The following is a 24,421-nucleotide window of genomic DNA, read 5'->3' on the forward strand; positions in this document are numbered from 1 at the left end:
CCAGGGAGCAGAGAGCAGAACCTCCTGCCCTCACGCAAGCCCTGCCTGGTCCTGAGGAGCCTGGACACCTCCTGAACATCCATTTGGGCTGGCAATCCCAACCATCCTCATCCTCATCCTGCTGGAGGCTTGCTCGGCACCAGCCCAGCACTAAACGGCAGTTTAAGCACCCAGAGAGGCTGGGCAGGATATTAATAGAGCCGAGGCGGAACGTGCTGCTTACGGGTCCCAAAATAGGCTGCTGAGGCAAGGGATGCCCAAATGGGGCTCCCCAGAAGGGTGGCAAGGGCAGGAGCTGGAGCTGGGAGGCACTGGGAGCAGCCACGGGGCAGCAGCAGACCCCATCCTCGTCCCATGGCAGCTGGCACTTGGCTGCCAAGGTGAAGATGCTTTTCTGCTCCCAGCATCCCAGCCCAGGCTGACCCCATAAGAGAATTCCTGAGCTTTTAGAGAATTGGGACCACGGGGAGGATGCTTGGAGAAATTTGCTCTCTCACCTCTCAGGAACAGACACTCACGGCCCCAGGCGAGTGCCCTCCTGCACACAGAGCCATGGGTGGTTCCAGAGCTATGCTCCCCACTTCTGTCCCTCTCAGCCAAAGGCCATCAGCAGAGAAGAGGACAGCCATGGGGTGAGCACACCCGGCTAGGCTGCAGACAGCACTTGGGGCCCTGGATGGGGGTCACAGAGATGATTCACCAGGTTTGGGATTTGCACCAGGCTAGCCCAAGCCCCAGCTTGCCACAGCCTGGGCACGGACTGTGGGGCACGGCTGGGCTCACTCAGGGAAGGTCCTTCCCCTGGAGCTGAAGGGATCCCAGAGACTAAGAGATAGCTAACCTGGAAATGTAGCAGGGTGGAAAGAAATCAGAAGCAGGATGGACAGAGAAATCCCATTATTAGCCATGGAATATGCATGTGCTGGGACTGCGTGGGGAGGGGGAGGGGAAGGAATAGGGGAAGGGGTAGGGGAAGGGGTAGGGATAGGGGCAAAGGAAGGGGAAGGGGTAAGGGATAAAGGAAGGGGTAGAGGAAGGGGAAGGGGCAGAGGAAGGGGTAAGGGATAAAGGAAGGGGAAGTGGTTCAGAAAGGGATAAGGGAAGGGGGTGAGGTAGGGGAGGGGATAAGGGACAAGGAAAGGGGAAAAAGAAGGGAGAATGGGAGGGGAAGGGAATGGAAGAGGGAGGGACAGGGGATGAAAAGGAAGGGAAGGACATGGCTTGCACCCTTGTCAGCCTCTTCCCCCCACCCGCGGCTGCACAGCCTCCTCCCGGGCAGGGCAGGGCAGGCAGCGCAGCGGCAGCCTGCGCTAGGTGCAGCCCCACGCCGATCCCCTGTGCTGTTGTGCTGGCAGCGCCTAAATATATCCCCTAGGATTTACAATTCAAGGAACAAGTGGAAGCCTCCCTGCTTGCCGTGTGTATTTCCTCCCTCATTCCCATCCCTTAAATCTCCGTGTTGACTCGATATTTGGAGGATATTTTCCCACCGGCTCCGAGTGCGAGGGGGTGGAATTCCAGGTTAATTCATTTCCACTCGGTGCAGCTCCCTCTGCCTCTTTCCCGCGGCTTTCTGCTGCTCTCGGGAGGCAAACCCGGAGCCACGAAGCAGAAAAAAACCCAAGCGAAAATTGCAGGCAGGCGGAAACCCCCGGGACAGGGCCGGGATGCTCCCCTCGGGATGCCTGCGAGTAATCGCCGGGCGCTGCTGGAGGCAGGGAAGGCTCTGTGGGAGTGAGACCTTGGCTGGCAGACCACTGGACCGGGGTGTCCCCTCGCCCGGCTGCCTTCTGGCCCAAAGCTGAGGTGCTGCGGGGTTTGTGAGGTGCTGCAGGGCTTGTGAGGTGCTGCCCGGGGTGCTGTGGGGTTTGTGAGGTGCTGCAGGGCTTGTGAGGTGCTGCCCGGGGTGCTGTGGGGTTTGTGAGGTGCTGCAGGGGTTTGTGAGGTGCTGCCCGGGGTGCTGTGTGGTTTGTGAGGTGCTGCAGGGGTTTGTGAGGTGCTGCCTGGGGTGCTGTGGGGTTTGTGAAGTGCTGCAGGGGTGCTATGGGGTTTGTGAGGTGCTGCCTGGGGTGCAGTGAGGTCTGTGAGGTGCTCAGCCTTGCTGGAGCTGGTGCTGCAGGGAGAGTCAGGGGCCTGGGCAGCATCCTGCACACTCAGCATCCCACCCGTGGACACACAGTGGAGCGCCTGACTCCAGCCCGCTGAGGGATTCACAGCTGCATCCAGCTCCCAAACACATCCCATGGGATGTTTCTCTCGGATACGATGGAAAACGTTTGGGTTTGCAAACTGGGGGCAGGAAGCTTCTGCCTGGGATGAGGACACAGCCCCCCAGGGCCCCCCAGCCACTTCACCTATAGTATTTATCACCTTGGTTGTTACCAGGCTCAGACACATCCTCACCCCTCCTCCCAGCCACCCTGGCGAGACTCCACCCTGCCAAAACACCCTTTGAGGTAAACCATCTCCAGCCTCACAGCCCAGAAGGTGAAGTTTCACCCCACAAGCAGCTCCATCAACTCGGCACAGACTCACAGTGATCCCCACGTTACATCAGCACCCAGCCATAAGGAAACCCCCGTGTTTTGGGGTGGGGGAAGGTATCTACTTTAAAAGGACGTTTCACACAACATAAAAGGATTCTTTCCTAATTAGCTGCCTTTTAAAACAACAATAAACCCCCACACCTCAGCCCCAGCCCATTGCAAAGATGATATTAAACCATCCACAGCTCTCTGCTTCTTTAAGCCATCACCTGGAAGTTGATTTAGTTTTGCACCACTAAAGAGCAACCCGTGGAAATATTTAATCACCAGGAGACCTCTCTCACAGCAATGTTAACATTTCCCTGGGTTGTTTTGGTTTTTGCTCTCCCTGGTAATTACTCCAGCTTTGCTTACACCAAAAAAAAACAAAAAGAGACAAACCTGTTGAAGCAATTTTCTTGCAAGAGAGGGATCGAAACAGTCCTGTGACTAACACCGGGAGCATCCTGCAAGGTTCGCTGCCTGGCGCAGCTCCGGGTGGGAGCTGGGCTGCTGCTGCTGCCGTTGCTGCTGCTCCCGTTGCCAGCTCGGCTACCACCCTTAGGGTCAGCTTCCAAAGGAGGATTTTCTCTTCCCAAGGGGCTGATCGTGGCTCTGAGGAGGTGAGAAGAGGATGGAGGACGTCAGGGAATCTGCCCCAGGGCTTGCAGATGTGGTTTAATTGTGGTTTAAGTTTGAGCATTGGAACGGGATGCTCGTGTGATGGTTTGGGTGTTACCTGCCCCCTCCTCCACTTAAGAAATCACTCAGACTAGACTCAGCTGAGCTGGAAATGAAAGAGTGAAGCCTTACACTTACAGCTTAGCACAACAGACAAGCAGATAGTTACAATATCTACAGCTACAGACAGAAAGAGACAAGCTTAAAAGTAATACAGAAACACAGCAGCCCTCCCAGAAAACAGAGCCCCCCAGGAGAGGCTCCCAACCACCCTTCCACCTCCTTGCCACCCCTCTGCCTTATCCCAGACTTTGCCTTACGTTCAAGGTCAGTTTGGAGCATCAGCCAGGGGGACTAGGAAGCAAAAGGATTAGTCAGGCAAGTTAGGGAGAGAAGTGCAGGCAGCCCCAGGGCTCAAGAGCAACTCCCTTATCTATGTTCTTGTTTTTATACGTCTCAGCAAGCCTATGAGTGAAGTAGACATCATCATCGTCTCCTCTTCACAGCCTAGAATCTAATTCTCACCAAAACACTCTAGCTAGGCCCAAACCAGCACAGCCCACTGAGGTGGCGGAGTCCCTATCCCTGGAGGTGTTTAAACAGAGGCTGGATGGGGCACTTAGTGCCATGGGTTAGTTAATCAGATGGTGTTAGGTGATAAGTTGGACTCAATGACCTCAAAGGTCTTTTCCAGCCTGGTTAATTCTGTGATTGTGTAATTCAAGGTGACTGACAAGAGATTTTGGGATCATTGAATCACAGAATGGTTTGGTTTGGATTGGAAGGGACCTTGAAGATCATTCAGCTCCAACTTCCCTTGCCATGGGCAGGGACACCTCCCACTAGACCTCACCCAACCTGGCATTGAACACCTCCAGGGAGGGGGCATCCACCACCTCCCTGGGCAACCTGTTCCTGTGTCTCCACACCCCCACTGGCAAGAATTTCTTTCTAGTAAATTCCTTTCTAATATAGATGGACAAGGCTGAGCTGCAGACCATCACCAGCAGAATGCTCAGAGCCTGGGGTAGGGACCATGAGCTGCAGCATCACCTGTGGACATCTAAAATGGGGAGTGGGAGGGGGTTTGGGGCCACATAGGCAGGGACACTCCTGCTTGGCAAAAAGAGGAGACTTTACTGCCTTTAAAACTCTGTAAAAGTGCATGTGGGCAGCAGGTCAAAAGAGGTGACAAACTCCATGCAGGGATGGGAACAGGGGGCAAAGGGCCAGAAGTCCTCACTCCCTCTGGGCTCAAGTGCAAAGCAAAGGAGCAAATCCCAAGCTGGGGGACTCAAGAGAAGCAGGATCCATCCCACAGTTAGGCTCTGGTCTCGTCTGGCCTGGCCGTGTCCAGACTCCCACAGGGGACAAAGGGCCAGAAATCCTCACTCCCTCTGGGCTCAAGTGCAAAGCAAAGGAGCAAATCCCAAGCTGGGGGACTCAAGAGGAGCATAATCCATCCCACACTTAGGCTCTGTCTCGTCTGGCCTGGCCATGTCCACACTCCCACAGGGAATCACACACAGAGCGATAGGGGTTGGAATGGACCCAGTCCAGAGCAGGGTCACCCAGAGCAGGTTCCACAGGAAGGCATCTAGGAGGCTTCTGAATGCCTCCCAAGGTGGACACTCCACCACTTCTCTGGGCAGCCTGTTCCAGCAGCTCCACCACTCTCAGAGAACCATCTGGATTCAGACACATTGACATTCAGCTCCCACTGCAGGCCAGTCCTCGGCAATGATGCATCTGCAGTGAGACGGCGCCAAGGGAGCCGTGCAGAGAGCTTGGCTCTGGTGGGCCTCAGCTAGCCAGGACATTGCTTCTGCAGGCAATGGCTCAGGCAAGGGCTGAGGGAAAAGGCACCCAACGTTGGCAAGGGGGAAAGGCTCCAGCTCCTCAATGTCTTTCTCGAGTGAGGGGCCCAAAGCTGAACCCAGCATTCCAGTGTGGCCTCAGCAGTGCCCATCACAGGTGCACCATCACTTGCCTGCTTCTCCTGGCCATGCTGTTGCTGCCCTGTGCTTGCTCCAGCACACCTCAGACCTTACAGAGATGCTGGGACACTGCTTTTTGCCCTCATCCCTGCACAGGCTTTGATTCTGTAGCACTTCCTAGCTCTGTAGCACCAATGGCAGCTGAGCTGATGGCCTCAGCTTGTCAAGGGGGGCTGAGTTGAAGGCAGTTTCAAACATGCAGCCAGAATAAGTCCTCCTGTGAGAGAGTTGGGGCTGTGCAGTCTGGAGAAGAGAAGGCTCTGAGGAGACCTTATTGTGGCCTTCCAGTGTCTGAAGTGGGCTACAAGAAAGCTGGGGTGGGATTTTTAGGGTGTTGGGAAGTGATAGGACTGGAGGGAATAGACCCAAGCCTGAGGAGGGCAGATTTAGATTAGATGTTAGGAAGAAGTTCCTCAGTGTGAGGGTGGTAAGAGACTGGCACAAGTTGCCCAGGGAGGTGGTGACCTCCCTGGAGGTCTTTAAGGCCAGGCTGGATGTAGCTCTGAGCAACCTGATGTAGTGTGAGGTGTCCCTGCTCATGGCAGGGGGGTTGGAGCTGGATGAGCCTTGAGGTCCCTTCCAACCCTGACAATTCTGTGCTTCTGTAATAACAGGAGAGGCTCTGCAAGATGCCACCTGGATGTCTCCCTGTGGGAAGTCAGCCTAGGGGCTGAAGTGTTTCCCAGATTAAACCATTTGAAAGGATTCAGCAGCATGGGGGCTGCTGACAACAGGCAGTGCTGAGACTCAGCTCAGCATCACCTAGGGCTGCCACCAGAAGCTGAAATGTTGGGTACTCTGCTTTAATTCAGAGTAAATATGCTTGTTCATGGTCCCCATGGGCTTACTGACTCCAGAGAAGGCTTCAGTTCCAGGAGATGGGTGGTGAACAGAGGAAGAGGATAGTCATAAACAGATTGATTTTGGAAGGAGAGTCTTGGAGTGATGTGTCCAGCTCCGGGGCCCTCAAGGCAAGAAGAATATGGACCTGCTGGAGTGGGTCCAGAGGAGGACTACATAGATGATCTAAGGACTGGAGCACCTCTGCTACAAAGACAGGCTGAGAGAGTTGGGGCTGTTCAGCCTGGAGAAGAGAAGGCTCTGGGGGACCTCATAGCAGCATTTCAGTATCTGCAGGGGAGCTGCAAGAAGGCTGGGGAGGGACTGTTTGCAATGGCCTGTGGTGAGAGAATGAGGGGCAGTGGCTTGCAGCTGGAGCAGGGCAGATTCAGGTTGGACATCAGGAGGAAGTTCTGCACAAAGAGAATGGTAAAATACTGCAACAGGTTGCCCAGGGAGGCCCCATCCCTGGAGACATTCAAGGTCAAACTTGACGTGGCCCTGAGCAACCTGCTCTGGCTGGAGGTGTCCCTGCTGCCTGCAGCGGGGGTGGACAAGGTACCCTTGGAGGGTTCATTCTGTGATTCTCTGCAGCAGGGCAGCCCTCACCTCTGCTCTTTGGCTCTGCTCTTGCACTGCCAGAGGCAGGAAAGATGCTGTTTGGTTTGAAAGCAGAGTGAGAGGACACAGCCTGGCTCCAGGCTGCCTGCTGCTGCATTAAACATGAGGGGCTGAAGCCCCTCGAGCAGCCCATCAGCTGCTGCTCAGCCTGCAGCCACTGCTAACAATTTAGGGGGCAAAGTCAAATCCTCCAAGCTGGAGGATTTTAATGGGTTTCCAGGCAAAAACCCAAAGTCCCTCCAGCCTGAGAGCTCCCAAGCAGAGTCATGGGCTGCTCTGAGCTCTTTTGTATCTTGGAGGCATTCAGGGCTGGACTTCTCTGCCCACATAAAAGGCATTTTGTTGGAGAGGTGCCTTAGGGCAGCTGAGCCCCATGGGGTGGATGCTTGGAGGGGAAGCTGACATCTGGCTAAGGCCCAAGGACTTTAAAGAAGATTTTCATCTAAAACTCTGCATCATCCTGGGATGACACAACCTGGGCTTGTTCTCTGAGTCACCCTTCTGCTGCCAAACCAACCCAAACTTCAGCACCGACCTTTAAGCCCCGAGAGCAGCTGAGGGCTGGGAGAAACAAGGAGATGTTTGTGTGTACCCAGAGCTGCAGCCTGACCCTGCCTGCCTGGGGAAGAGTGCAAGGCACTGGCAAAACACAGAGCAGTTCCTCCTTCCTTTGGCACTCCCTCTCCAAAGCAGAAGTCGGACAAGTCTGAGGAGGGACTTTTGGCAAGGGCTGGGAGTGACAGGATGAGGGATGATGGCTTTGGGCTGGAAGAGGGGAGACTGAGACTGGAGATGAGGAAGAAATTCTTGGGGAGACACTGGTATAGGTTGCCCATGGAGATTGTGGATGCCCCCTCCCTGGAGATGTTCAAGGCCAGGTTGGATGAGGCCTTGAGCAACTTGGGCTGGTGGGAGGTGTCTGCCCATGGCAGGGGGTTGGAACTGGATGAGCTTTAAGGTCCCTTCCAACCCAACCCATCCTATGATAAAACAAGCTACAAAGTTCAGCCTCTTGTGAGGATGATACTGGGTAAGATCCTGTGTACAGATGCCAGTTTGGAAACCTGATGGATTGGCACCCTCCAGCCTTTTTAACCCCTCTCATGGTCTTCTTCTGAACTGTTCTTCAGTTTCCAAACCTAAGTAGCTTTCTGTCCATAAGTAGCTTTAGGCAGCAGCAGTGTGAGGGACTCAGGTCCCTCTTAACTACACCAACTCCTCCTTTCCTTCCTCTGCCAGAGGCACCTCACTTAACATCTCCAGCCCTGGTGCCCCACCAGACCCTGCCTCCCACCCCATGCCAAGCACCTGCCTGCTCTGGTGCTGGTTTAGCCCCACCAAGGGATTAGGATTACACAAACTGTCAGGCAAAAGCAGGCCTGGGGAGAGAAGAAAGCACTTAGTGTTGCATTATTTTTTTTCCTAAGTAGGTGAATATCCCTGTTGAGTGAAATATGAATATCCATCTTCAGGGTCAGGATGGGATTTGGTGCTGTAAATCTCCCTGTGGGCCAGCTCGCTCCATGGGGTTTAGCCTGGGCTGACCCAGGCTGGAGTATCAGATCTGTGGCTCAGGTGCAGATGAGGCCAAGTTGGTCCATCCCATCCCACCCATCCTGCCCATCCCAAAAAGCAAAGGGGCTGAAGGAGAAAATAGACTGGGAAAAAAAGGCTGCTGAGCACATCAAGATGGAAGCTCAGCAGCCACCCTGGGAGCTGCCTGGGCTGTGGAGGAGAGAGGGAAGGTCAGCAGGCACCTCAAGTGCCATTTTATCTTTGGGGATTGAAATGTGCTGCTTTTTTAGTGTCCCACAAGGAAAACCAACCAAGTGGTGATTTGGAATGGGACATGGTTTGATGGCCACGGTGGAGTTAGGTCAGTGGTTGGACTTGCTGATCTTAGAAGGCTTTTCCAACTGAAACAATTCCATGGTCACTTGTCAAAGCTTCCCAGAAACTCTTCAGTTCATTTTCATAGAACCATAGAATCAACCAGGTTGGAAGAGACCTCCAAGCTCAGCCAGGCCAACCTAGCACCCAGCCCTGGCCAACCAACCAGACCACAGCATTAAGTGCCAACATAGCACCCAGCCCTGTCCAGCCAGCCAGACCATGGCACTAAGTGCCAACCTAGCACCCAGCCCTGCCCAAGCAACCAGACCATGGCACTGAGTGCCCCAGCCAGGCTTTGCTTCAACACCTGCAGGCACAGTGACTCCACCACCTCCCTGGGCAGCCCATTCCAATGCCAATCACTCTCTCTGACAACAACTTCCTAACAACATCCAGCCTAGACCTGCCCTGGCACAACTTGAGATTCTGTCCCCTTGTTCTATTGCTGCTTGCCTGGCAGCAGAGCCCAACCCCACCTGGCTACAGCCTCCCTGCAGGGAACTGCAGGCAGCAATGAGCTCTGCCCTGAGCCTCCTCTGCTGCAGGCTGCACCCCCCCAGCTCCCTCAGCCTCTCCTCATAGGCCTTGGTGGCTCTGCACTGGCATCTGGGCTTTAGCATGAGTTAATGTTTCTATTTGCTTGCAGTCCTCATAATATTTCTTCTTTGGGTTGTTTGGTTTGGTTTCCTTTTAACCATGACTGTGAAAACACAAAACCTAAAAGCATTCAGCAAAGAAAATGAAGAAGATCACCTGGCAATTCACTGCACTCCAGGAGCAAAGGCTTAAGGGACAAAAGACACCAACCCCAGTCTCATGAGGCTCACAGTTCCCATCACCAAGAGACTGACAACCACAGGGACCCTGCTGCAGGCTCTCTACAGGCAGGAGACTCCAGGACATCAGTCCAACTAGTCTGGTGCACCCAGGAATGGTCCAGCATCAAACAGGAGTCTTCTCTAAACCCAGTATAAGAAAGAAGGATATCAATCCTGGCCATGCCTTTGGAAATAGTCCTTTCCAAGCTTCCTTGTAGCCCCTCTTGCTGTCCTCTGCCCCCATGCACTGGGATAGCTGCTTCCCCTGCTCAGCTTAAACCACGATGCCGCATAGCAGTTGTTGGGACCTGCTCTTGTTTAACCCAAGGGGATCCCACATTTGGCAGGGCTTTCCTTCTGGACTGAGCTTCCAAACTGAATGTGCCCAGCCAAGGATCAGTCCCAACCCAGAGCAGCCTCCACAGCCTGAGGGCAGTGGCCCTGTGGGGACTGGGGTTGGTGACAAGCAGGCCAAAGGGCCACTGGGCTGGCCACCAGCCACGCGCACTCCCCAGCCCGAAGGTGGTGTCTGGCCCCTCTCTCCCTGCCTGTCCTCCCACCTCCTGACACAGTGTCCTTCCACCCTATATCCAGTTGCCTCACCGGAAGAAGGATGGCATTTCAGAGGCAATTAATATCCAGGGAACCTCTCTCCCTGCTTCCTGTCCTGTACATTTGTAACCCGAGTCTCTGCACTCCCTTCTCCTCCTCCTCTGCAGTGCCCTCTGGGGACACCAGAGCCCTTGGGGGACGTGGGGAGTGCCCATCCTCTTCCCAGGCCAACACCCTGCCTTGGTCCCCACAGGCCCTCTTGGACTCGGCCTGTCCAAGGGCTGACCCTTTGTGCGCCCCATGGGGAGCTGTGCCCTTGCCTTAACCCTGAGAGACATTGTGAGGGCTGGAGCAGGATCAGCTGAGAGACCCCAAACAGGGCAGGAAATTGTGTTCCCATCTCATTGGCCACACAGCTCTGCTCCAACTCTGAAGCCAGGACACACAAGAGATGCCAAGGAGATAGCCTGGCCACCACCTGTGGCTCACACTCCTTTCCCAGACTCATTGAATCATTTTGGTTGGAAGAGACCTTTAAGATCATCAAGCCCAAGCATTAACCCAGCACTGCCAGGCCACCACTAAACCATGTCCCTCAGCATCACCTGTGCAAAGCCATGTCCCTCAGCACCACCTCTGCAAAGTCATGTCCCTCAGCATCACCTGCACAAAGCCATGTCCCTTAGCACCACCTCTGCAAAGTCATGTTCCTCAGCACCACCTCTGCAAAGTCATGTCCCTCAGCACCACCTCTGCAAAGCCATGTCCCTCAGCACCACCTCTGCAAAGCCATGTCCCTCAGCACCACTTGCACAAAGCCATGTCCCTCAGCACCACCTGCACAAAGCCATGTCCCTCAGCACCACCTCTGCAAAGCCATGTCCCTCAGCATCACCTGCACAAAGCCATGTCCCTCAGCACCACCTGTACAAAGCCATGTCCCTCAGCACCACCTGCACAAAGCCATGTCCCTCAGCACCACTTGCACAAAGCCATGTCCCTCAGCACCACCTGCACAAAGCCATGTCCCTCAGCACCACCTCTGCAAAGCCATGTCCCTCAGCATCACCTGCACAAAGCCATGTCCCTCAGCACCACCTGCACAAAGCCATGTCCCTCAGCATCACCTGCACAAAGCCATGTCCCTCAGCACCACCTGCACAAAGCCATGTCCCTCAGCATCACCTGCACAAAGCCATGTCCCTCAGCACCACCTGCACAAAGCCATGTCCCTCAGCACCACCTGTGCAAAGCCATGCCACACCAGCCCAGCTTCCAGCCTGCCAGCCAGGGCACTCAGCTGAGGCAGGGGACAAAGGTGTTGAGGAACTTCAGAATCAGGGAGCAGAGGGTGCAGACAAACTTCACGTGGCAGCCAGGGCTCTTGGTGGGCAAATTACCAATCTGGCTCTGCTCCCTGGGCCTGATTCTCTTCCTAGTTCCAGGACTGGAAGAGACCCTGGGAAAGGCAGCAGTGGCAAGCCAAGAGCACAAGCACTGGCATGGCTTCTCCATCCCTGCATGCCCAGTGTGACACCAGTGCTCCCAGCTCCCACCTACTGGAACTGCTGCCTCTGCACCAACATGTAATTTAAGAGTAGCATGGCACATCTACTCCACACTGTGACCTTGGAGGACATCTTTGTTAGACCTTCTTCTTCCCAGCCAGTACTGCTCCCTGCAGACACTTTTTCCACTGGGAGCCAGCAGCTCTGAGCAATGGGGGGATCAGGAAACGAGGAGAGAGGGAGATGCACAGCATGGAGAACCAGGAGGAGCCCAGCTTTGCAAGGAAGGACAGGGAAGCGGCTCCCAGGGTTGGATGGCACAATGCCCAGCTCCTCCTAGCAGTTCACTTTCTGGGTTTAGGGTGTGATGGGCCCCTTTGTGGTGCAGCTGGGTGCTGTGCTCTGGCCAGGCAGGGTGCTCACAGCTCAGCTCACTGGCAGTGCCTAACAGCTGGATTTCTACCCCCAGGCCCCACGGTCCCTTATAGAGCACACAGCCAGCAGAAAGCCCCAGGCAGCACAAGGCACAGCAGCCACCCCAGCTCACCTCTACCTTCAGACATGGTGATTCACACCACCTTCCTCCTGGGAGGATAAAATAAGCCTGGAGTGACTGATCCCAGCTGTGGCCATCAGCTTCCAGCTGCCAGCGTGGGAGGATGTGTCCCATAGGGACAAATCCTGCCTCCCTCCCACCCCACCAGCCCAAGCTGCCTCCTCTGAGAGCAGTTCAGCAGTGAGACCCTGCAGCAGGAGAGATTCTCTCCACCCTTTTGTGCTGCCTCTCCTGGACCACAATGTCACAGGCAGCTCAAAGTCATCGGGCTTGGGGTGGTGAATTTCCACTAGGCAGATGAGCTGTGGTGGGGCTGGTGAAGACACCCAGGGCATAGCTCCTTTTCCTTCCCTCTGGGCAGGATGAATTACCACCTGGAGATGCTGCTCGCTCTCTGTTGGGCACAGAGAGAAAACTGCACTGCAAGGTAATGAAAAATTCAAATCTGAGCAGCCTTTACAGGAAGGAAAAACAGACACACAACCAGAAAAGCCCTGTGAAGCAGCCTGGCTTCTGCTCCTTGGGCAGCCTTGGGAGCCCACCTCAGCTCTGCTCCTCAGCCAGGGTCTAAGCATCCCAGTGGCAATTCCCTGGCACATCCCAGGTGGGGAACAAGCCACAGCAACATTCCCATCCTGCTAGGGCAGCACCCCAAAGGCAGCACTGTCCATGTGCTGATCCCAAAGCAGGTCCACTTGTCCCCTGTGCCCACCAACACAAGGCCTAGAGGGCACCCTGTGGTCTGCCCTGCTGGCTGGCAGTTCCTCTGTGGAAGCACATCCTTTGCTGGGTTTCCATGGAAACCAGCATAGCACACATGCCAGCCAGGCTGGCTCCCACCCCAGGGAGATGCCCCACGTCAGAACCCTGCACTTTCATGGGCATCCTTCCCTCCCTCCACCCCCCCCCCCCCCCCCCCAGCTCTGGCATTGCCCCGAGCCCATCCCTTCTCCTGGCTTCTGACGGGCAGCAGCGGTGAGGAGCAGGTCGGGCAGGGAACGATCCCACCTGCTTGGTTAATTCGGATCCTGAGGGCACACAGCAGGTGCCTGCTGGGTTGCCCTGCTGCCAGCGTGGTGTGCTTGCAGGTGGCACCTGCGAAGTCCCAGCTCCCGACTCGGGCCGGTGCGAGAGGCGCCGGGATGCTTCCCAACAGGAACGCCAGCCACACCCGAGGCTCTTTCTTTCACTAACCTGATGCCCCCGGGGCTCAGAGGGGCTTCTGGCAACTCCTCCCAGCCTTGCTAGCCTTGCCCGACCCTCCTCTGTCCCACACACATGGCTGGCAGCTCGGCTCCCTGCCTCCTCTCCCAGGCTGTCACTTAGCTCGGCCGCCCGAGCAGCGCCGGCAGCTGCCGGCCGCTCCCAGCGCAGCCTCCGCCTGCCTCCTCCGGCCCCAGCAAGTGGAATCAAACTGAGTGTGGCAAGCAGGTGGAGGCAGACTCCACACACACACAGACACGCACATACACTCTGCCCTGCCCTGGGGAGGCCACATCTGCAACACTGCGTCCAGTTCTGGGCTGCTCAGATCAAGAACGACATAGAACTGCTTGAGAGAGGACAGCAAAGGGCTGAGAGTGGAGGGGACTGGAACAGCTCTGCTGTGAGCATCCTCCTGGCCCCGCTCTGGACACTCTCCAGCATCTCCACAACTCTCTTGTCCCAGGGGCTCCAGAACTGGATGCAGGACTCCAGGTGGGCTCTCAGCAGAGCACAGCAGAGGGGCAGAATCCCCTCCCTGGCCCTGTTGGCCATACTGCTGCTGCTGCAGCCCAGGCTCTGCTTGGCTTTCTGGGCTGCAAGTGCACACTGCAAGTACACAGCCAGGTGCTTATTTCCTCCAACAGGATCATGCAGCTACTCCCTGCAGTAAGGCAAAAAGGAGATACTCCTGTTTGAATGCAGCCTTGAGGCTAAGGAGCTCCCGAAACGCAGCCCTTCTGCCTTGCTTTGCTGCTGCCTCCGCTGGCTGCTTGCATAAGGCTGCCACGTCCTTGTCCCCACAAGCACTGAACCTCCTCTTTATCTCCTGAAAATTGCTATGCAATGCAAATTGCTCCGTTTCCAAGAGCACTGGATGCAGAGAGCACATTCCCAAGCGCAGGGCAGAGGATTAGGAACAAGCCTGCGTCGCTCGCAACCGCTCCGTGCCAAGTGGGAATAAAAGTTTGGTCCTGAATTAGAAACACTGCTGCTGCTCCTGCTCCTGCCTGCAGAGTTGGGTTCTCTGGATGCAGCCAAAAAGAAGGGGGGGGGGGGGGGGGGAAATAACCAACCAACCAAACCCCAAACCTGGCAAGCAGCTGCTTCACTCGGAGTGAATTATGCTCTGACCGACCGCACGAGGGTTCTGCATTCACAGCCTCACCAGAAAGGAATTCTCCATCTGTAGCCAGCATGGCAAAGCCCTGGGGGAAGCAGGGAAGCCCCAGTGCCACGGGGAGTCATCTAGGGTGGGAGAGACATCTTTAAGATCATGGATTCCATGGACATCTTTAAGATCATGGACATCACCTGGAGTACTGTGTGCAGTTCTGGAACCCCCAGCACAAGAGGGACATGGAACTGTTGCAGCCAGTCCAGAGGAGGTCACCAAGATGCTCAGAGTGCTGCAGCAGCTCTGCTATGAGGACAGGCTACAAGAGTTGGGGCTCTGCAGCCTGGAGAAGGCTTCCAGGAGATCTTGGAGTGGCCTTCCAGGATCTGAAGGGGGCTACAGGAAGGCTGGGGAGGGACTAGTGACAAGGTCTTGTAATGACAGGACAAGGGGGAATGGGTTTGAACTGGCAGAGGGGAGATTGAAACTGGATGTTAGGAAGAAGTTCTTTGCAGTGATGGTGGTGAGGCACTGGCACAGGTTGCCCAGGGAGGCTGTGGCTGCTCCCTCCCTGGAGGTGTTCAAGGCCAGGTTGGATGAGGCCTTGAGTGACCTGTTCTAGTGGGAGGTGTCCCTGCCTACAGCAGGGGGTTGGAGCTGGATGATCCTTGAGGTCCCTTCCAGCCTAGACCATTCTGTGGTTCTGTGATCACTGAACCACATTCTGCACAGCTTTTTAGTCCCTCCAGAGACAAAGAACCCACCACTGCCCTGGACAGCTCTGTTTCAGGCCTTGACAACTCTTCTGGGGGAGAAATTGGTCCTCAGGTCCAATCTAAACCTTCCCTGGTGCAATCTGAGAACGTTTCCTCTTGCCCTGTCACTTGCTACTAGGGAGAAGAGCCCAACCCCATCTGACTCTACCCTCCTTTCAGGGAGTCACAGAGAGCAATGAGGTCTCCCCTGGGCCTCCTTTTCTCCACACTGCACACCCCCAGCTCCCTCAGCTGCTCCTCCCCAGACCCTTCACCAGCTTGGTTGCCCTTCTCTGGACCCACACCAGTGCCTCAATGTCCTTCTTGGACTGAGGATCCCAAAACTAAGCACAGTATTTGAGGTGCAGCCTTGCAGAGACTACCCTTGCCCTGGTCCTGCTGGCCACATTATGGCTGATCCAGGCCAGGATGCTGGTACCCTTCTTGCCCACCTGCAGATGCCTGCTCATCTGCAGCTGCCTGTTCAGCTGGAAGACACAGCTCCTGGAGTAAACCTCAGTGCTGTGACATTTTGGTGTATGCTAAGTTCTTGGTGATGCTCAGCTGGTCAGACACTGAGGATTGGCCTTCACACTCCTTTCTTTTCTGGTGTGCCTCAAAGATCCATCATAGAATAGCTTAGGATGGAAGGGACCCTGGAGAACATCTACTCCAACCTGCCTGCCATGGGCAGGGAAGACTCTCAACTAGCCCAGGTTGCACAAAGCCTCATCCAAGCCAGCCTTGAACATCTCCAGGGAGGTGCCCACCCCCCTAGGCAACCTATCCCAGTGTCTCACCACCCTTGTACTGAAGAACTTCCTCCTAAGAGGAGTCCGTGCATATCCATCAGCTCTCCTGGGCTATACAGGGACCATGGAGTCCATTTCTGAAGCAGCAGGATGCCAATCTATAATCAGTGTTCTGGAAACCCAGAGCTCTGGGATCTTAATGCACTGACTGCAACATGCTCCTCAGGGATTCCCCTGTTTGAACAGCTCGAGTCAAAACACCTCATCTCTTAATCTCATCAGTGGATATCACTGAGGAACTGACTCCTGCACGTTCTGGAGTTCCAAAATTGTCTGCTGAAAGCTGAGGGGAATCATAATGAGTGCTGTGTCCAGTTCTGGGCTCCTCAATTGCAGAGAGAAGTTGCAGTACTGGAAGGTGTCCACAGGAGGGCGACAAAGCTGTGAGGGGCCTGGAGCAGAGCCCTGAGAGGAGAGGCTGAGGGAGCTGGGGGGGTGCAGCCTGCAGCAGAGGAGGCTCAGGGCAGAGCTGATTGCTGCCTGCAGCTGCCTGCAGGGAGGCTGTAGCCAGGTGGGGTTGGGCTCTGGTGCCAGGCAAGCAGCAACAGAACAAGGGGACAGAATCTCAAGTTGTGCCAGGGCAGGTCTAGGCTGGATGTTGTTAGGAAGTTGTTGCCAGAGAGAGTGATTGGCATTGGAATGGGCTGCCCAGGGAGGTGGTGGAGTCACTGTGCCTGGAGGTGTTCAAGCCAAGGCTGGATGGTGCACTTAGTGCCATGGTCTGGTTGATTGGCTAGGGCTGGGTGCTAGGTTGGCACTGAGTGCCATGGTCTGGTTGGTTGGCTAGGGCTGGGTGCTAGGTTGGCACTTAGTGCCATGGTCTGGTTGGTTGGCTAGGGCTGGGTGCTAGGTTGGCACTTAGTGCCATGGTCTGGTTGATCAACCAGGCCTGGGTGCTAGGTTGGCACTTAGTGCCATGGTCTGGTTGCTTGGGCAGGGCTGGGTGCTAGGTTGGCCTGGCTGAGCTTGGAGGTCTCTTCCAACCTGGTTGATTCTGTGGTTATGTCTCCCCTGCAACCTGCAGGGAGGGAAAAGTGAAGAGTTCTGCCAAATAAATGCTTCATGACCCCTCCTCCTCCCAGGCTGGGGGTTCACATTAGCAGCTTAAGAAGCCATCTCCACATAGGGCTCCTCTAATTGCACCATAGGTGGGTCTGGTGATGCCTTGCCAGGGAGAGACCTGCATGGGCAAGGAGTCTCCAGCTGCTGGGGGCACCCTCAGTGCTGCCAGCACTGCTCCTTAACCTGAAGTGAAAATCCCTGCTCCCAGAAGACATCCCAGAAGTCACAAGCCTCATGCCAAGGTAAAGGGCCAGGAAGGAGCTATTTGCTGATTTGCTGACCAACCAGCTTGCTGATGGTACCAAACTGGGAGGAGTGGCTGGCACACCATCAGGCTGTGCTGCCATTCAGCCAGACCTGGAGAGGTGGATGGAGGAGAACTTCATGGAGGTCAACAGGAGCAAGTGTAGGGTCCTGCACCTGCGGAGGAATACCCTGCACCAGTACAGGTGAGGGGGGACCTGCTGGGAAGCAGCTCTGTGGAGCAGGACCTGGCAGTGCTGGTGGATGAGAGGTTCCCCAGGAGACCAAAATGTGCCCTCATGGCTGAGATGGCCAATGGCATCCTGGGGTGCACTGGAAGAGTGTGGCCAGCCCGATGAGCTCTTCCCACTCTGCTCTGCCCTAGTGAGGATACATCTGGAGCATTTGGTCCAGTTCTGGACTCCCCAGCTCAAGAGAGACAGGGAACTGCTGGAGAGAGTCCAGCAGAGGCTGCAAAGCTGCTGAGGGGCCTGGAGCAAAGGCTGAGTCCTGGAACTGAGAGCATGGAAAGAGCAGCCCCAGAGGGCAGCTGAGCAATGCTCATCAGGAGCTAAAGGGTGGAGGGCAAGAGGCTGGAGCCAGACTCTTGTCAGTGGTGCCCAGTGACAGAACAAGGGGCAACAGGTACAAACTGGGACCCAGGAGGTGTCAGCTGAACACAAGGAGAAACTTGTTTGCTGTAAGGGTGTTGGAGCCCTGCAGCAGGCTGCCCAGAGAGCTTGTGGAATCTCCCCTGAAGAGCTTCCAAGCCCACCTGGCCATGGTGATCCTGGGCAAGCCGCTGTGGGTGCCCTACTTTAGCAGTGGGGGTGGATTGGATGATCTGCAGAGGTCCCTTTCCAACCCCCACCATGCTGGGATCTCTCAGCAGGGCACACATATTGATTATGGACACCAGTAAGTTGCCAAAGTCTATCGATGGGCAGCTCTACTCCTGTCCATCAATGAGTAATTATCCCATCCAGTTTCCAGCTCTTGATGACGCAGAGGATAAACACAAGTTTCCTGTTTGGGGCTTCATAAACACCCTGAGCAGATAAACACTCATAAGCAAGGGGCTTGGGCCAGGGAGGCAACAGGCAGCAATCCTCTTTTATGAGAAATGAGATTGGAAAATGGTAATCTGCTAAATGGGCCTGGCTGGTGGGCAGGGGAGCAGGGCGCTGCCTTATTACACTGATGAGCTCCAGAGGGAAAGTGTAATCCCAGCCCAACTGTTCAGCAGCTCACTGCCCAGCCTCTTCCCTCCCCCCGCCACACCCCCTGCTCCCAAATCATCACATTAGGCTGATGGGAGAAGATAAACGAGGTCTCTTTGTGCCAGGTTGTGTAACGTCGCTGAACGGAAGCCCTGAGCTCTGCTCTTTGGTCTGGGGACATCGCTGGAGTCCTGCCCTGCGCCGCAGAGAGGAGCCACAGCTTCTGCTCTCTGCTCCTGCCTTCCACCCTGCATCTCCAGGGGTCTGTCTCTGTCTCCTCCTGCAGAAGAGAAGGCTCCAGGGAGATCTATGAGCAGCCCTGCTGTGCCTACAAGAGAGCTAGAGAGGGACTTTGCTTGCACCCTCTACTCCTGCCTTCTACTCTGCATCTCCAGGGGTCTGTCTCTGTCTCCTTCTGCAGAAGAGAAGGCTCCAGGGAGATCTAAGAGCAGCCCTACTGTGCCTACAAGAGAGCTAGAGAGGGTCTTTGCTTGCACCCTCTGCTCCTGCCTTCCACTCTGCATCTCCAGAGGTCTGTCTCTGTCTCCTTCTGCAGAAGAGAAGGCGCCAGGGAGGCCTCACAGCAGCCCTGCAGTGCCTACAAGAGAGCTAGAGAGGGACTTCTGACAAGGGCTGGGAGTGACAGGACAAAAGGCAATGGAGTGAAGCTGAAGAGGGCAAATTGAGATTGGAGATCAGGAAGACATTCTGGCCAATGAGGGTGGGGAGACACTGGAACAGGCTGCCCAGGGAGGCTGTGGATGTCCCCTCCCTGGGAGCATTCAAAGTCAGGTTGGGTGAGGCCTTGAGTGACCTGGGCTGGTGGAAGGTGTCCCTGCCCATGGGTGATCTTTAAGGTCCCATATAACCCTGGCACTTCTGTCAGGTTATAGAGTGATTTATTCACTGCTCAAGGACCTAAATCCACAGGCTCTAGGGTGGCTTCTTCACCTCTCAAGGACCTAAATCCACAGGCTCTAGGGTGGCTTCTTCACCTCCCAAGGACCTAAATCCACAGGCTCTAGGGTGGCTTCTTCACCTCTCAAGGACCTAAATCCACAGGCTCTAGGGTGGCTTCTTCACCTCCCAAGGACGTAAATCCACAGGCTCTAGGGTGGCTTCTTCACCTCCCAAGGACCTAAATCCACAGGCTCTAGGGTGATTTATTCACCTCCCAAGGACCTAAATCCACAGGCTCTAGGGTGGCTTCTTCACCTCCCAAGGACCTAAATCCACAGGCTCTAGGGTGGCTTCTTCACCTCCCAAGGACCTAAATCCACAGGCTCTAGGGTGGTTTCTTAACAGCTCAAGGACCTAAATCCACAGGTTTTAAGGTGGTTTCTTCACCTCTCAAGGACCTAAATCCACAGGTTCTGGGGTGGTTTCCTCACAGCTTCCTTGGTAGGACTGCAGAAGGCTTTGCAGCCCAACACAGATGGAAAGCCTCTCCCAACTGCCAAACCTGCAGGCTGGGGCCAAATTAAAGACAATGCACAAAATGCCATTTGGTCTATTTTTGTTTAGTCTTAAAATGCAGGGTTGGGGGTGAGGGGGGGGAGGAAAAGCCATGTAGAAGCTGTAGGCAGCATGACAATTAGTGACAGGGTAATGACTATGCAGCAGCAGCAGTGCAAAGCTGTAGGAACATCAGAGCCCCACAGCAGCCACCATATCAAAAAGAGATCCCAAACAGCACCAACATTAAATCAGCTGAGCAGCAAAGCAAGGCCAAGACCTTTGTTGATGATCTGCACCAGGGGATTGAGTCCAGCAGCAGTAAGTTTGCAGATGACACCAAGCTAGGAGCAGGTGTGGAGCTGCTGGAGGGTAGGAGAGCCCTGCAGAGGGACCTGGCCAGGCTGGATGGGTGGGCAGAGGCCAATGGGATGAGATTGAACAAGGCTACGTGCAGGGTTCTACACTTTGGCCACAACAACCCCAAGCAGTGCTACAGGCAAGCAGCAACAGAAGAAGGGGACACAGTCTCAAGTTGTGCCAGGGCAAGTCTAGGCTGGATGTTAGGAGGAAGTTGTTGGCAGAGAGTGATTGGCATTGGAATGGGCTGCCCAGGGAGGTGGTGGAGTCACTGTGCCTGGAGGTGTTGAAGCAAAGGCTGGATGGGGCACTGAGTGCCATGGTCTGGTTGATTGGACAGGGCTGGGTGCTAGGTTGGCACTTAGTGCCATGCTCTGGTTGATCGGCCAGGGCTGGGTGCTAGGTTGGCACTTAGTGCCATGGTCTGGTTGATTGGCCAGGGCTGGGTGCTAGGTTGGCACTTAGTGCCATGGTCTGGTTGATTGGCATGGGCTGGGTGCTAGGTTGGCACTTAGTGCCATGGTCTGGTTGAGTGGGCAAGGCTGGGTGCTAGGTTGGCCTGGCTGAGCTTGGAGGTCTCTTCCAACCTGGTTGACTCTATGATTCTATGATTCAATCTTAAAGGTCTTCTCCAGACTCAATGATGCCATGATCTGCAGTGTGACATCTGTTGCAGCCAGGGAGGCAGGCAGCAGAAGCAAGAGCAGCTCTGCTCTTACACCCCAGCACTGCTGCTAGAGATGCTAATCCTCTTTGTGTTCCATCCCTGCCCTGTTTGTTCTTCCTGAGCCTGTCACTTCTTGGCTTAGTTTCCCATTTCATGCAAAATACATCAAACAAAACAAACCAGCAACCCCAACCCTACCCCCAAACAACAAGATCCAAAATAAATAATGAGTGCTTGAGGTCTCTTTGTCACTTTCTGTCTTCAAAACTCTGCTGTAAAACCTCTCTCCCTGCAAACTGCTTCCCTGAAGAGCTGCTGTGCTCACCACCCTTCTGACTCCACCTGCCTCGCTCAGCACAGACCTCCTGACCTGCTAAGCCAAGTGACAGGAAGCTCTTTGTTCACACAGGTTTGGAGGCTCTGTTCTCAGCAGTGAGGAGCTTGTCACAGAATCATAGAATCAGCCAGGTTGGAAGAGATCTCCAAGCCCAGCCAGCCCAGTCTAGCACCCAGCCCTATCCAGTCAACCAGACCATGGCACTCAGTGCCCCAGCCAGCCTTGGCTTCAACACCTCCAGCCACGGTGACTCCACCACCTCCCTGGGCAGCCCATTTCAATGCCAATCACTCTCTCTGACAACAACTTCCTCCTAACATCCAGCCCAGACCTGCCCTGGCACAACTTGAGACTGTGTCCCCTTGTTCTGTTGCTGCTTGCCTGGCACCAGAGCCCAACCCCAACTGGCTACAGCCTCCCTGCAGGCAGCTGCAGGCAGCAATCAGCTCTGCCCTGAGCCTCCTCTGCTGCAGGCTGCACCCCCCCAGCTCCCTCAGCCTCTCCTCTCAGGGCTGTGCTCCAGGCCCCTCACAGCTTTGTCGCCCTCCTGTGGACACCTTCCAGTACTGCAACTTCTCTCTGCAATTGAGGAGCCCAGAACTGGACACAGCACTCCAGGGGTGGCCTGAGCAGTGCTGAGCACAGGGGCACAAGAACCTCCCTTCTCCTGCTGCTCACACTGCTCCTCAGCCAGCCCAGGATGCCATTGGCTCTGCTGCCCACCTGGGCACACTGCTGCCTCCTCTGCAGCTCCTCTCTGCCAGCACCCCCAGGGCTCTCTCTGCCTGTCTGCTCTCAGCCACTCTGGCCCCAGTCTCTAACTCTGCCAAGTCTGGAGCTAAACCATGGCCCACAGCATCACGTCTGAGGGCTGGAGCACCTCTCTTATGGGGACAGTCTGAGAGTTGGGGCACCTTAGAACAGCCCTCCAATGCCTGACAGGGGACCTGCAGGAGAGCTGGGGGGAAACTTTCGACAAGGGCTTGCAGTGCCAGGATGAGGGACAAAGGTTTGAGCTGGAAGAGAGGAGACTGAGACTGGAGAAGAGGAAGAAATTGTTGGCAGTGAGGGTGGGGAGACACAGGTTGCCCAGGGAGGTTGTGGCTGCTCCCTCCCTGGAGGTGTTCAAGGCCAGGTTGGATGAGGCCTTAAGAAAGCTGTGGGGTGGGAGGTGTCCCTGCCCATGGCAGGGGAGTTGGAACTGGATGATCTTCAAGGTCCCTTCCAATCCAAACTGTTCTATGATTCTATCATCTCTTGTGTTATTTAAACACCCCCAGGGATGGGGGTTCAAGCATCTCCCTGGGCAGCCTGTTCCAGTGCTTGAGAACCTTTTCAGTGAAGAAGTTTCTTCTAACATTCAACCTCAGCTTCCCCTGGCATCTGAAGCAGAGGGTGCAGGGATAACAAAGAGGTAAGAAAAGATGAAAAGGAGGTGTTCTGTGCCTAACCTCAGGATTCACACTCGAGCATCCAGCTCTAAAAAGACTTCTGGAAACTGTTTCACTTAAAAAACAGGGATTCTGGGGGGCTGGTTGGCTGGTTGGGTGTGGGTTTTTAACCCCCCCTGACCAACTCCTGGTGGTGGGATGGAGGTGAATATTTAGGGTCATGATTCACAGCCAAGAAGATGGGATGGCTTTCATAGAATCATAGAGTGGTCTGGGTCAGAAGGGAATACAAAAGGTCTTCCAGTCCAACCCCCCTGCAGTCATCATGGACATCCTCACCTAGGTCAGGTTGCCCAGAGCCCTTTCAAACCTCATCTTGAATATCTCTAGATAGGTGACCTCATTGCTGTCTACAACTACTGAAAGGAGGCTGTAGCCAGCTGGGGTTGGGCTCTGCTGCCAGGCACCCAGCAACAGAACAAAGGAACACAGTCTCAAGTTGTGCCAGGGCAAGTCTAGGCTGGATGCTAGGAGGAAGTTGTTGGCATTGGAAGTTGTTGGCATTGGAATGGGCTGCCCAGGGAGGTGGTGGAGTGGCCGTGCCTGGAGGTGTTGAAGCCAAGGCTGGCTGGGGCACTGAGTGCCATAGTCTGGTTGCTTGGCTAGGGCTGGGTGCTAGGTTGGCACTCAGTGCCATGGTCTGGTTGCTTGGCTAGGGCTGGCTGCTAGGTTGGACTGGATGAGCTTGGAGGTCTCTTCCAAGCTGGCTGATTCTATGATTCTAGAAATGGGACCCCAACCACCTCCCTGGGCAACCTGTTGCAGTGTTCCACCACCCTCACAGTAAGGAATCTGTTCCTAACATCCAGTCTAAATCTGCTCTGCCCTAGTTTGCAGCCATTGCCTGGGACTGGGAGGGAAGGGGGAAAAAAACCAATTCTTGGAAAGACAAAAAAGCTGAGAATGAGATCAAGGATATGAAAGGCTGCAGCAGTGCTGGCAAAACATCTCTGCCACCAGTCCTGCAGCCTGCTGGGAGAAGCCAACAGGTGTGGTGGCAGTGAAGTGGGCAGCACGGAGTCGGAAGTGCAAGAAAACCTCGGCAGAGCTCTGCCATCCAAAATGTGGGGGCTGAGGGCTTTAAGGGCCTTGTGCACCATGCAGAAAGCCTCAGCATCCATTTTTCTCCCCTTCCCTGCTTTGCCCAAGAATATGCATCCCTCCTCCCTCCACCTTTGGGCAGAGTACCCCTAGAGGGAGCAGGAGATGGCCCTGGCTGGGCTCGGGGACAGGCAGTGGTGCCCAGGAGCCTTATCCCGCAGTGGAGTACAGGTTCTCTGGCTAAGGAAGCTCAGAGAGTTTCATCTCACCAGTTGGTTGTAACTCCAACACTGTTTGGCTGCTCTGGGAGGCAGTGGGTTTGGAGAAAAAACACTTCATGATTGTTTGAGGAAAAGAAAACTCAACATTTCCTTCCCCCTGCCCACCCCCAGCTGGCAGATCCTTTCCTAAGAACACTTCCAGCCCACCACAAGCTCAGTGCAGCACCCAGCAACAGTTTGGGCAGGGCCTGTGTAAGCAGCTGCCTGATGGTCACTGCTGCAGCTGGGAAAAGCAGCCACAGCTCCTAAAATAAACCTCCTCCATCCTCCTCCAAGGCTTGGAAGAGGTCCCAAGGACTCTCATTTCATACAACCATAGAATCATGGAATGGTTTGGGTTGGCAGGGACCTTCAGAGGTCATCTGGTCCAACTCCCCTGCAGTCAGCAGGGACATCTGCAACTAGAGCAGGTTGCTCACAGTTCCA

General features: G+C 55.1%; 1 long non-coding RNA gene across 1 annotated transcript in view; it reads right to left on the reverse strand.

The window, feature by feature from the left end:
• The window catches only part of LOC135184576 (uncharacterized), a 128,195-nt gene that overhangs the window by 69,597 nt on the left and 34,177 nt on the right, over positions 1-24,421 (reverse strand). Inside the window, exon 3 of the long non-coding RNA XR_010306099.1 lies at positions 2,928-3,140. This is a non-coding gene — a long non-coding RNA (uncharacterized LOC135184576). The remainder of the gene's footprint in view (positions 1-2,927; positions 3,141-24,421) is intronic.

This window comes from Pogoniulus pusillus, chromosome 20 (genome assembly GCF_015220805.1).
Source record: "Pogoniulus pusillus isolate bPogPus1 chromosome 20, bPogPus1.pri, whole genome shotgun sequence".
Classification (NCBI taxonomy): Eukaryota; Metazoa; Chordata; class Aves; order Piciformes; family Lybiidae; genus Pogoniulus; species Pogoniulus pusillus.